Below are 14,932 nucleotides of genomic sequence, written 5' to 3'. Positions count from 1 at the left end.
GAATGGACCCATAAATTTTAATTCCCAATGTGTAGATCAGCAAATATCCACTCTCTCCCTATGCTATTGTATAATATAGTGACTCTATACACCAATGCATAAGTTTTGCGTAGATATGACTGAACATTCAACTGTAGATGTGTTGGTTTGATTGTCTGCCCGTCCCAAACGCCCTTCGTTATTTCCCCCCCCCCCCCCCTCTTTCCAGCACTGTGAATATTAAATGGCCATGTAATCAATGTTGGTCCATCCCTGATTAAGACCACATACAGTACTCTTCCATGGAGTTAAACAGTTATAATACTAAGAGTTTGCAAAATGGCTGCCATGTATAGCATGTGAGAATGTAACACTGATTCAAACGGTATCATAATTCACGTACATATCTCTTGCTTCGATCTAAACTGGGGACATGTACAAAAACATCCATAAATTGTTACTTTAATGCATGCGATTGATCCTTTTGAGGCCAATCACATGACTTGTTCACAAAACTGGTTATGATTATTAATCAAGATTTGTTAATCAAATTGCAAATATGACATGGATTTAAATAATCATAGTTCTGAACATACAGCAAAACACAAAATAGAGTTTTAATGTTTTTCCAGTAATTATAATTAAAATTGTATGTTAATTTGACCTAAACAGGGCTTAACAACTTAATTTGTCACTAGTTTAAATGTACTCTGATAAGTCTAATAAATATTGCCTTTTATGCACAAAAAGGAGATAAGATTGTATTAGTGATATCGAAGATAAAAAGTAACACATAAAATAAACTCACTAAATTGTATGAAGTATTCTACAGAATTCAACCTTTCCAGTGTTGTTATGTTACCAAATATAATGACATCCCTGGTTTCAAATTCCACTCACTTGAAACCAATGGTTCCTTTGGACAATCATTAATATTTACTTCTTCAAGTTTCCAACATCTCTTCCAAAGTGAACCTTTAACACCTTACAAACAGAAATTCTCCCTAAATTGTGGATGTTATACCAATGACCCGAGCCTGTCTCTTGGGATGGAAAACATAGATTGTCTAACGACCATAATCAGGCAATCAGCCCGCCTCACTCCACCAAACACCCACCCAACAATGAAATGCATTTTAGACTCTTGATAAAATATGAAGTATTTTTCCACTAGCTGTATGACTAGTAGACCGTGCGGTTAAAAAACCCAATGTGTGCATAGCGCTACTGTACATCGATCACCATCATCTCTGTCTTCTATTTCGTAACTTTGCATTTCCTGTCCTAGCTCTATATCTTCAACTCCGGGAGCGTAAAAAGGCTGGGTTTTATAGTAATCTACAGAGGGATTACGAGATGCTTGAGTGCTCCGAGCAAATACTGTAAACAAAAGGTGCCATCTTCGTCACCATCAGCGTAAATCCTGTCTGCGGGTCGTGAGACGGCAGCCGTACTTTACGGGTTTATCTGCCACGAGACATTTACTGAGCTACTCTTACCGGCCTATACTTCAAGCAAAGTAGAAGCAATTTCTTTTTCGTTTTTGCTTGTTTGTTTGGGTTTTTTTTTCTTCTTTCCTTTTTTAGGAAATTCTGTTTTGCTTTTACAGGAATTTACAACACTGCACTGATATCGATCGAATGAGTCGACACTTTGGCAATGCTGTACGCAGACATTCTGTGCTGACTTTTATTCCCTTTCGTCTGTGAAACAATTGTTTTGAAAGTAACCTCACCAAACCATCCAGTTCTCAATCGAGAAATGGATGTATTATATGTAATGACTATCGACAAAGATACAAATTAGTTTTATGCACACCAGTGACAAACAGTCAAGTCAAAACAGAAACATATTACAAATATCTCTTTGGCTTTGCCGAGATCAACCCATTGTAAGATAGCTTCAAAGCAATGTCTCACGACAGCTCTTTATGCATACATGTCTCAGCCAGTTAAAGCATATATATGTATAGCAATGCAATGCAATACAATGCAAGCACTTGCATTTACTCACCTTACTGCTGCACCTAAAACACAGAAAGCATTCCATGGTTCTTTTCAAGCTTAACAAATGGATGTCTTCAACAGCTGTTTCAAATCAAGGACTCTTCCTCCTCTTTTCAAATTGTCATACAATTCTCTTCTCGCCAAACCATCCTCCTCATACCTAATACTAATAGCTGATTATTTTAAATCCCTTTCTTCCAATGTGAATATTTCCCAAAATCATTTTCGCCTCTCGTGTCGAATCTAACGTTTCATTTTGGACGGAAACCTCTCTGTCGGTTTTTCGGTATACGAGAAAATATCCTTTCGTCTCAGCTAGCTCTTCGTTTCGAACCAGTAGGGAAAATACGTTCGGAGGACTTACACACAGAGGCGGAATAGCACATCAAATTAAAAGAAGAGGCAGTTAAGCAAAGCTCGTCGTCGTTATCGACTACGACAACAACCACCAGAACGAACCTCCATTCGGTGCTTTAATGTCATATTATTACTTGATCTCTCTTTTCCAAATTTACACCACACACGTCTACCATGAAAAGCATCTTAATTCGGCTGACACCCAATATTTCACTTGGGCTTTTTTTTCCCCTTTTTTTTTTTTTTTTTTGACTATTGACTAAAAAAAATATATGGGTCAATCTTGAATTGGACAGTTGATATCAGAACACTTTGAACAGGTAAGGTGAATTCCTTTGAATAATATTTTGTGGCAGAGACAGTGACAGATAGAAAAGAGATAGCGAGAATAGATAGAGAGAGAGAGAGAGAGGGTTGCAAAATTGAACAGAAAAAGTGATGTACTTTATTAACAAGTAATTCTGTAACATTCAGGGTATCACCCGTTATGGCGAGTCCTGCATGTGTGTATATATATATATTTTTTTATGAAGGATTCTGGAATAGATTTTCAGAATCTGACAGCCTAAATTAAACTTCACAATGTTAGGGAAACTGGCTGCAATGAGTGGAGGACTCGAGCTGTTCACTAGCAGACCACAGTACAAGTGAATAATTTGATTACGGGGAGGAAAAAAATAACATTTGAAAATGCGATGGCATTGTCCTTGAAATGTAAATGTGTTCATTTCGACGGGGAGAGACAATCTCTGCACGTGAAAACGACATAAATTATACAATTTGTTTTACTTATTGAAATGGAAGCTGGTGTAGTTGTCACAGCAACAACTTCTTTGAAATTTCTATAGGTATACATGTATTCACATTTAAACACTTAAGAGTCTGCTACAATGAACCTATAGGGTAATAACAATAAAAGAAATATTGAACAAAAAAATTGTTAAGGTGAGCCATGGCAAAATATTTAAGAACCAGCTCATCAATTCTTAAGGATTTTAAAAATCATAAAATAAATTGAAAGAATTGCCAACCAAATGGGCTCTAAAATACCTACAGGTAACAAACATGTACAGTATCTTGTATATCAAATTTTCAAGAAATACTTGGAAAATCTTCTGCTCTTTTTACATCCGGTCAATTTGACTAATCCACATCTCAATCTTTCCTACTAATTGAATCTATTTTGAATCTAACTGAATATAGATTAAATTGAAGTTAGCAGTAAAGTAGAACTTTTCAATCAACCAACTTATTGGATATATTACAAAAGACCAAACCCTGGCCCCCCTCCCCTCTTTCCCCTCTTTCCCCATGTACTCCCCTCTTTCCCCATTTGATATTCTGAGCCCCTCCCCTCCCTCCCCTCCCTCCTTTCCTCATGTATACTGATATCATTCAAGATTATTAGTTCAAATTGTGTTTAATACTTGAACTACACCGATCACTACACTTAACTCTTTATCATTTAACCAATTCTCACAAATTTAAATTGATTTCCCCCACATCGATATAATCACTGAAGTACGACTCTCACATTAATCCTTAAGTCTCTCAAGCATTGACAGAGTTATAGACTTATAAATGTGTGAATAGTCAATATTGATACAATTTGTACAGGCAACTCTGACTACTTCAATTACAACCTCTCTTGACGTTTTATGCACAGATGTGAAATCTTTTTTGATAATATTAATAATTAAATGATATCACTATTCCAGTGGCTGAAAATGATTGATTGATAAAAAATGCTGGGAATTTTCTGCATCTTTAGGTCAAAACTACACCCTCGTAGCATTTTGAACTGCGAAGATATGAAATATTCAAATTTGGCTGTATTTTGTGAAGTCATCTGGCAACAGGCTCAGAATGAATGTCATCACAGTAAGTTAGCTGAAAAAGTATCCCTTTTGCTTATAAATAATATTTAACTCACTTATTCACAGAGTAAAGTAACATTTCTACAAAAAAATAATAATAATAATAATCTAAAAACAGAAGACCTTCATAGCAATACAAACATTCTAAATATATCAGCAAAATCCACATGAATATTATAATTTAGGAAAGTAAAGCTTTCGAAGATCATTTGCCGTGATGACATCAAAGACCACCTACTGTACTGTAATCCATCGCAGCTAATTATAATTGAAGGTTCGTTATGCCACCAAACAAGGGTTCCATTTAATCAACCATATCTTGACTCCCAAAAAAGGAACAAACAAACAGAACAAAGTGCGACGGGAAATGCTACGCAAATTGTCACAAGAAAGGAAGAAGGAAAACTGGATACTCATGGATATTCATAAGACTAATTAACCCTGGACCCTAACATGCTACTGCAGTCACAGCTATATATTGAACCTCTCTAAATATTGAATCTAGAACAGGCACAATTTTACATGATGTTAATCAGATCCCCATGGATTTATGGAACTGCTCTATGTGTGTTGATTTAACATCAAGATTATGCAGTTAAGACTACTGGGAGAGAGATGCATATCATATGATACATGCAGCCAGGTAAATTAAAGTGCAGTAGGCGATTTTGCAACATATAGAGATGTATATCACCTTAAACCAACATTTATAGCTGAAAGCATGCAGTCTTTTTTTGCTTTTTCTTTTTTTAAATTTAGGTTCGCAGTGATTAATCTACGTTATTCTCACAAAGCCAATTACAAATTCCTTGCGTATATTATCGGGCTCTACTGAGTTTTAATGGAGGACGATGTCATATAGATCCTAACTTGCAGGATATGTTCAGCATCATCAAATTAGATATATTAAAGGAGCCTTCCAGAGGTTAATTAGCTTCATTAATCAGTGATTATCTTGACAACTGAAAAAGTTATATAGAAAAATAATTCGACACTGTAAACTTTTTTCTTTAATTGAACTTTACCACATACCAAAGCTGAAATTCAGCCTAAAGTTACTGTACCTTCTAATTGCATATTTTGCATTTTGACCCAATTAAATACAATGAAAATTTTGTTCTTTTGATCAGAATTTTAAGTTAGTTACAACAGATACAGTCACACATAGTTGTTGCAATTCATATCAATGAATTCCACTTCATCAAATGGAAAATTCTCAGCTCAGCTCATGTAATTGTGCATTCTATTTTGGGGTTTTTAAGAATCTTAATCATTTCACATGTATATGCAGCTGCCGGGAATACTCTCCTTAAAAAATTGACGTAATCTCCAAGAAGCACTCAGAGAGACGCGATCGATGGGGGACATAAAAAACCTAGCACAACATTCTGTGTTTCATCAGAAGTCAAACTTATATTTCGAACCTTGCACAGTTTAAATTTTGTGTGTAATTGTCGCAGTACTGATTATTCAAAAGTGGCGGGTTGTTATCATTTTAGTGATTAAAAGAATTCGATCAGATTTTGATTTTAAGTTTTTCTTTTTCTTGTCATGCCTTCCAAAACTAAAATCCCATAATATAGTTGAACACTGAACTTTTCAAGTCAAATTTATTCTTCAAGTAAATTGAAGGAAACGTCTACACTGGTTTTTAAACAATTGTTCTACTTTGCAGTTTCTATGTGAATATAAAAAAATATAAAACAATAAAAATGAAACCAAATAAATTACTTTTGTAACTTAGTAATACAACAATTGCAATATCATTTTTGAGTTATACAGTTTATTTGGTAGAACTGTCCAATATGCAAATAATAAAAAAATAAAAAATTTTAAAAAGGGAGGGACTTGATCTGCTTGCATACTGTATATTACTATGTCAACAATTCGAATGCATTGAAATATATATTAAGTATAAAACTATATGATATGCACAGGTAAAACATATCTACGAAACTCTGGACTTTAAATATTTCATCAAAATTTTATAATGACCAGAGGCATTTTCATCAAACTGTGACAACTGTGTGACAGATACCTATATTAACTGTAATCAAATATTGATGCAAATCCACTACTGACATACCAATGGTTTATTTTGAAGCTGTCCTATTTAGCCTTGGCTTAACAAGTATTTTTCTGTAATTTTTGTCAGCTCTTTCAAAGACTGCAAGCAAATCTTCATAAGTTTTTTCTTCAATTCACTATGTGGATGGGAGGTGGGGGAGGGGGCTGAAGATACTGCACCATACCACGAAAGGCAAACGATCGGGGTTAGAGGCCTTTAAAATGGACCTACTGATGTGACTTTATTGGCATTTTTTCAGTTAGCCTTCATATGCTAAAAATGTCTAACAATCAGAAGGATCATTTTGGTGATTTTGAGATGGTTTTAGACATTCACCGCTGAGACAGATTCAAATTTCTGCAATGAGAACTGCAGCCACATGGTTTGCTACTGACTTTCACCTCTTACAGCTCGTAGAAATGAATTTATTATATTTTCTATCTGGCAACAAACAGCAGAGTGAATGGTGTCTTCAGGGCAATTGCACTAAACCTTGGTTTTCACTGACGATACTTCAGTCTTGAATCCAAAGAGTAAAACAGTATTTCTACATGAAAAGATTTGAGTTGTAGTTTAGTGAAGATATACCTATAGAAAGCAATTGGCAGGTGAGCTGCTATTAGAAAGCAAAATAATTCCAAAATTTAAAAGGAAATTTAATAATTCATAAATCAACTAGATTTATAATTTTAAGAAGAGCTTTCGAAGAACATCAAGATGATTGGTAATCACAGCTCCCTCATCAAAATAATCAGATTATATTCAAATCATTTACTTCTTTATTAGGGACAAGATATTGAGATTGGGTCTTTGGGAGGGGTGGGAGGGGGGTGGGGGTTTCAACTCACAGACCTGCGGAATAGTTTTTCAAGTTTCGATATTGAGGTTAAGGTCATCTGCTATCAGTATGCCACTGTAAAGTGGAGTGCCCTTTTACAGAAGTACCACTTATTGAGAAGGAAAGCTGAGATATTTTCCAACCGCACACTCAGTCCAAGAGTTGTATAAGCCCATTTAGCCTGCAGATCAATACCATCTCTAACTGATTTCTGCACAGCCAATGCCAATGTAAAGTCGAAACATCAATAATTTCACTCAGGTCTGGCAAAGTGACTGATCTTCATGTGAGTGAGGGTTGCTCAACGTCTTAACCGTGTCGGTGTTAGAGGCAAATAATTTATCTTCAAAATAAAGCATACCTACACGGAGACACTTCACCGCCTAGCTAAAATATCACTACGTCAGTAATACAACTTATCTATCACACATTAAAGGAAAACTGAGTCAATCGCTAAAATGAAGCCACAGATGTTCGTGGGCAAATCAGTTGGGATGAAAGATTTTGGTCACTTTCTGTATTAATTTACTTTATTATAACATTATTCAGCGTTAATATCATACGGATATAATATATATATAAATATATATATATATATATCTATATATACTGTATCTATATATTTCTATACAGCCTCCCCATGCGACAGTTTTGATCCCTTGTATTGTTACATAAGTACAGTATATAATAGAGCAGCTGACATTGAACAATCCTTCCATACAGACTTCTACAGAATATATATGTGAACATAGAACACAGAACTTATCTCAGCTTCAATAATTCCTAGTAGTATCTAATTAAATCACCTTGAAAACATTATCTACTATGCAAACATGCATCACTTTATTTAAAAACTAATTACCCTTCCTCTGACATAACTATATCAAATAACATTTTTATTTGTTGCCAAACGCGGTTGATATTGACATTACATTACATTGACAGTACAGTAGTAGATGCACTCAATAAAGAGAGTGAAATTCTGTAAGAAACTTAAAAATTTACCGATTTTACAAATGATTATATGTAGAGAATAGATGTTGATACATATTTTGGATTTTAAAAATTTCCAATGATGGTCACCACTATGTTGTAATCTCAATATTTAAATTTTAAAGGAAACTCAAAATGAGTAGTCTATATGATTAATTAAAAAAAAAAATTAAAACACATCCCTGTTTTTACATTGATTTTCTTCTTTTTCAGTACATACTGCCCTCATTTTGTTTCTCAAGATGCAATGTAAAATAAAAAAAGCTAGTTTTCGTCTCATTTCAGGTAGTACTGAACGCATGGATGAAATCAAAATTCCAATTATGCAGGAACCTTGCAAAATGCAGGTTGCTTGAATAGGGCATCCCAAAATAGCAAATTTGTGAGGGCAGTCTAAATATATACAAATGCCTTTAAGTAACAAATATTTTCCACAGGATCAGTTCAGATAAATATTTCTGTTCTTGGAGAAGAAGAAGGAAGGGACCAGGGGGGGCAGAGAAGGGGAAGGGGGGTAGAGAAAGGAAGGGAATGACAAATGAATGGAAGAGCAATGACATATTTTGAAACAGTATATTGAATTTAAATTATTGGAGCCTACTCGTACTGTCGTATGTTTCCATCTAACATCAATTTAATATTTCACTGACAAATAGATTTTAAAAACAACATCGCAAAAATTAACAGAGCAGTGAATCATGAAATAAAGTGAAACATTTGTTCATATATTGGCAGCAATGTACCAATCCAAGGTAGATTGTAGTAAGCTACAGTATTACTGCATGCATGAGTGGATTCAAGTCTTTACCAGTACTACTAGGTGTTACTGGCTTTATTTCTTGCATCAAAAAAAGAAAGAAAAATGACTGCACCTTGCAAATATGACAATGATAACAGTTACAGTACCTTGTTTCTTTCACTACATAAGTACATCACACCTTTAAAAAATGCCAGCCCCTTGACAGAAACATTTACATTATGGTACAGTATATCACACTCTAAGAAAAATACATTTCTCTTACAATTTTTTGTTTCATGTTGGGTGTATGATGGTCAGTGAGGGACAGGAACAGTGAGGAGGGGAGGGGGGTGGAGGTGTGGGCTGGGTTTAGAGCAGCTGTTCATCACAATATCACCTCTACCACATAAGGTATTAAAACATAATTATTGGAAAATTGAACATTTGCTTCTCATGATGTACTATATCATATAAACCTTAAATATCAAAAATTTGAATAAAAAAAGTTGGAACACAATTTATGAAACTGTTGGTACATCTGTGAAAACATGTGGATCTGCAATACTTCAAGCCAGGCAAAAAATAGAGGGCGACAAATATAATGTTACAAATTCATCCTAATTATTTCCAAGAAACAATTCCTTGGAGCAAGTTCAAATTACTGTAAAAAACGTACTACTTAATAGCACATTCGATTATTTAAGATAAATTGGTGAGCTTTATTTTCTGTTTATAATATTTCTGTCAACAAGAACACTATATGCACGTTCGTGTCATGTGTAGCTTACAGTATTGTTGTGAACAGTGTTTCAGGTCACCTAATCTACAAATTTGAATGAGTATATCTACAGTATAAATCTGTTTGAGTAGCTGCAAACACCAGACTTTAATAATAAGCATCACGTTTTTGTAGAGCTCTTTTAAGTAGTACTACTTGATTCCAAGAAAAGAAGATTCTATATCAATGGGTAACACGTATGCAGGTATAACATGGTATGTAGTGACATATATGTCCAGGCTGACCTCGAAAAGCAAATTTTTTTGGTTGATTTTTAATTAATTTGTGATTGAGCGATACTATTTTATTTACTCCCATTTTATATGTCAATATACTTCGCTTGCTTAATTGACTAACCACTCAAGTTTCATCCAAGTAATGAAGTATAAAAAATAAAATAAATATAAAAAAATGTTAATTTATCTTTTACATGTGATTGATGCAAAACAAAAAAGTGTCTGAGAAACAAAACTCATCCCAAAATCTGCCAATTGACCCAAGACTCTTGGTCTATTGCCCCTTGACCCCTCTGCTAGACAGACCGGCAAAGCACAAAGCATTTTTCCCATTGCATGTTACAAGGGGAACACTTAACTCAATAGGTTTAAAAAGTTCCTCAAATTTCCTTATTTTTCTCTCACTTTGATATAATTTGTGGACCTTTCCAGACATGCATGCACCATGTACTGTATGCCTATTAAATTCTGTTTCACATAATATTCCTGATAATGGTCAACTGTAACATCACTGGGGCAGGGGATGGAGGGGGGGTTGGGCAGATGGCAATTAAGAGTTAAAGGTGAATGGTAAATTACACAGCAAAGGTAAACTGCTGTCACAAATCAAAAATCCCATCCATATAAACATAGCTGTTTGAAAGCTCACCCCTGTATAACCTTTAGAGATATATACATTTTTTTATGGTTTTTTGGGCATACATATTCCCATGGTTCATGTATATACTTGAAGATTCATGAATATGTACATTTATCTTTCCCTATTTGGGTATAAAACCTAATGTGTATACAGTACAACAGAGACTATTAGACTTTTGCAACTGTTTCACTCCTGACAATACCTCTAATTCCTCTGTTATCAGTCATAAAATTATATGATAAACCATAAGGACATAAAATTCCTTATCTTTGCAATAAATAAATGCAATCAGATTGCCCTGATTATCAAGAAAGTCTAGGTTTAAGCCCCTCCCCCACCCCCTCCAAAAAGAATGAACAAAAGAAAAAGCTGTAAATGTAGAATTTTCAGCCAATTCAAAATATTTAGTTTTATTAACATTACATAGAATCTTTCCAATCGATTTGTTACCTTCCTGTCGCCTTCATAAAAGCCATATTTTAAATTATTAATTACGTTGAAAGTCTCTTTGTTAATAATAACAATGAGAGAAGTAACTTCAGAGTTGAAGTTACTTCCTATAGATTGTAATTTTGTATGACAATAATATTTCAAGATTTTATCTCATAAAGATGTTTACATGAAAAGTCAATGTACTATGTGCTGAACTAGAGTACAGTGACTGCTTAATGTCTTGTCACGGCTGAGAGAAAGTAGTCATGGCAACCGTTTCAGTGACTTGATACAGTTTTTTGATACAGGTACTAAAATATCACATTCCAATGCAGGCTGTTTAGCTCAATTGACAATTAAATCCTATATCATCCCAGTTTTTATATTGAAATATATGCAACATGTCAATTTCCAGTATGCTATTTACATAACCATTTTACGACTAATGTGGGAAGAATCCAGACGAGGAAAAAACAAACAGAGCTCTACAATCGGCATATTGCTGGTTTAGATTACTTGTTAACGAACCAGAATTTCTGTTTCCGCTTTTTGATAAATTATCCTTTATTAAGTGACGAATTATACTTTTGCACTTACATACCATTGAATCTCTTTCTTATATTCACGCATATTCACGCATATAGGCAAGATAGAAATCAATGGTTAAAATGTAAATATTTTCGTGGGTTCGAATAACAACAAGTTCACAGAGTAGACATTTTTCTTGAACAGATTTATGGCTCCTGGGATTTCATCCTTGCATGCCCTGATTTTCGTGTTATCAAAGTTTTGAATGAACATCTCTGAACATTCATTTAAAATAACTGATCAATGGTTATAAGTGGACCTGCAGGTAGGTATTGACATCATTCGTGGTTAAAAATGACCTTACTGAACATGTAGAATATTCAAATCAACCCAACAAGAATATCTTCAAAAAAAATATTGTATGGGTAGATCGACCTCCTCATAGATGAAATGCTGGCAATAATTTTATATCATTTATTTCATTCATTCATTAAAGTGTTTATTTTTCGTTTTTTTGCAGCGAGTAATTTTTTTTACAGAATTACAATAAAACAGATACTAGTGTACACGTACTGTACATTTACAAGTGATATGTACAAGTTCACATGCCATTGTTATCTTATTGTACCTTTATTGCAATGGACAAAGAGAGAAAACAAAAGATAAAAATTGCCTAAAAAAACAACCTTCCCAGATTTTTCACCCAATCTGATTAACTACTCTGAACCAATAATTAATGACTCCATTTGGCATTTGATTTCTCAACAATTTTCTTTCACCCAAGACACTTTTTCATTACAGTACTTATTACATGATACACCCACCACATGATACTGTAAAAGTAAATTGAAATTTCCTTCATTATTGCCCGAAATAAGACTTGACACAGTCTTGAGCTTGAAAGATGACATTTTTCAAATACCGACTTTTAGCCAACTCGAGGAAACATTCTCAAATTACACAAAATCAAATTCAAAGAGAGTTGCCTTAATTTTAAAGAGGAGCAAAATGTGCACACAAAAAAAGAAAAAAAAAGAAACGAAAATTGCAATCGAGATTGTGAACGCATCTTTCATGTTGAAATCCCAAAGTGTTTATTTCCTGGCTATGTTTAGTAAACTATCCATGATGTATCTGCTGTTCTAGTCTGCTGGAGCTCCTAATAACACCCACACATCAACTCGCTTGTTCCTTCCATTAACGAAGCACAGGTAATGAGGTGGCTTTTCACTAGTTTCATGAAGACAAATGGAGGCATTCTCGGCTGTAGTCGTCCCGCTCGTTATATTCTGAATACTTTTGACAGCTATGGCTTAGGATGTTTTTAACTAAATGAGTTTAAAAACAACATAGAAAATCAAACAATGATCTCAACAGACAGGAAAGAGTTTTCTTTTCTTTCTTTTTTACTGTAATTTACATTTTCATTTTTTTTTCACTTCATTGATCATCTTGATACAATCTGCAGTGAACAAGGTTTATTCTTGAAAGGGAAGTTACAGTTGCAGAACGTAATAGAGTTTCATTTTGGAAGACAGACCGGAAAGGGCTGTACCCAAACCTTCCCAACCGAAAAGGATACTTATCCCGGGCTGCGCACGACAATCTCAGCTAATACTTCCTCCTTAAAAAACACCACAAAAAAAAATAGGCCATGAAATTCCTGTTCCAAACGAATTGAAACGAAAGTGGGATTGAACTCAACACGAAGGTCTAAGCACTTTGGGTGGTAGAATGAGAAGGGAGGACATATTGACCAGAGATGTCCGGTGTCTTTAAAGGTAACCAGTGTTAAAGGTTACCAGTGTTAAAAGGTTACAGTTCACTCTAGACACGGCAGAGTGCTTACGTTGTGAGAAGACAGGTAAGCGAGGAGTGAAGTAAATTTACAGTTACTTTTTTCACTTCATTGATCATCTTACAATCTAACATGAACAAGCTTTGTTCAATGAAAGTTACTGTACAGTCCTTGTAGAAATAGATGAAAAGTTATGTGTGTGACCATAATTTGTTTAATTTTCATCACCCATCTTTTCATGACATATTCAAATGGAACACAAACTCTGAATATTTCCCAGAATGGATAAACAAAGAGCATCTTCACTCCTTTCTTTCTTTCTATTGTTCTTGTAATGCCGTAAAGGCTGGCGTTATCAGTAATCATCCATTAATGCCAGTGATTTTTATCCCCTTAACTGAATCCCATCTTTCAATTCTACAGAGCAACAGATATTCACAAATTTTGAAATATTCTGCATAGTTAATGAAATCAGTGTGACTGTGCTTTTGGCTTGAAAGTCTATAGAACTACCGTAATATAAGACATATTTTATGGGTGTCAACTTCCGTTTGCAAAATCAATCGTAATCATTAATATTCACTGCAAATATTTCACGTTTTGCAGAATGAAAATGTTTGTTTTCTAATATTTCCAATATAAGTCTCAATGTAAGCTGCACAATTTTATGCATTTTCTGAACATACTTTGCACCAAATGGTTAAAATATTGCCCGAATCACTTGTTCAGTTTAAGCTCCTCCATATAAAGATTATACATCTGCCACAGATGAAATAAACAATCAATAAAATTATTCAACAACAGATGTAAACAGATGCAGAATTTCCAACAATTTAATTAGCACTCGATGAGGTATGCAATCAATTTGTAGTTACATGAGCTAAATAAATTTTCGACAAACAACAGAACTTTTCTGATGCAATAGCAGAATTCTCACCCGACTTTATTTTTTCAGTTTGATCTCAGGTTGCTGATGCATCACTTGTGAGACCAAAGAAAAGAAAACTTAAGGGAGAATAAGCCTTACATTTGAAACTGTACTTGTAATGCTCGAGTTACATTTCCCAGGGGAATAAGCCTTAAAGCTATAGATGCAAACTGAATGCTGATGTTTCATGTGGACTAGACCTTGATCGTGGTGTCATATTCTTACTGTAAAGTGAATATTTAGAGTGATGTAACGAGTATTGACCAATCACAGAGTTGTAGGGTTGTTTATAATGGTTAAACAGACGTAAATGGGTTTACATAGTAAATGCATGAATGGTGGGTGTGACCAGATCGTAGGTCATGTAGTTGTTAGAATTAAGATAACAAAAAATTGATAAAAGCGCTGGCATTTGTTTCTTTGGTTCCCTATAGATATAGAAATAGCATTTAATTAGTCATTGACAGTTTACTTTAATTTAAGAGAAAGCTAATTACTCTCGTACTCTCAATAGTTCATATTTTATTAATAATGTTTCATAATTTGAAAAACCGTTTAAAATAGTGTTCCAGTCAATCAACCATATCTTTAATTAGAGACAAGCTATCTGAGATGGAGATCTATCTTTGTTTAAAGTCTCACATTGTCTATACCATCATATCGTGTCCCTTTAATGCCTATAAACATCGGAATATAATTTATCAAACTAATAAATTCCTTTTTGTGACTGAATAC

At 34.2% G+C, this 14,932-nt stretch overlaps 1 protein-coding gene across 4 annotated transcripts in view; it reads right to left on the bottom strand.

The window, feature by feature from the left end:
- The window catches only part of LOC139964335 (uncharacterized), a 168,920-nt gene that overhangs the window by 69,304 nt on the left and 84,684 nt on the right, over nucleotides 1-14,932 (bottom strand). The gene's annotated exons all lie outside the window — the stretch shown is intronic.

Source organism: Apostichopus japonicus, chromosome 22 (assembly GCF_037975245.1).
Source record: "Apostichopus japonicus isolate 1M-3 chromosome 22, ASM3797524v1, whole genome shotgun sequence".
In the NCBI taxonomy this organism is placed as follows: domain Eukaryota; kingdom Metazoa; phylum Echinodermata; class Holothuroidea; order Aspidochirotida; family Stichopodidae; genus Apostichopus; species Apostichopus japonicus.
The sequence above is the reverse complement of the archived record's forward strand: the minus strand, read 5'-3'. Positions and strand labels throughout refer to the sequence as shown.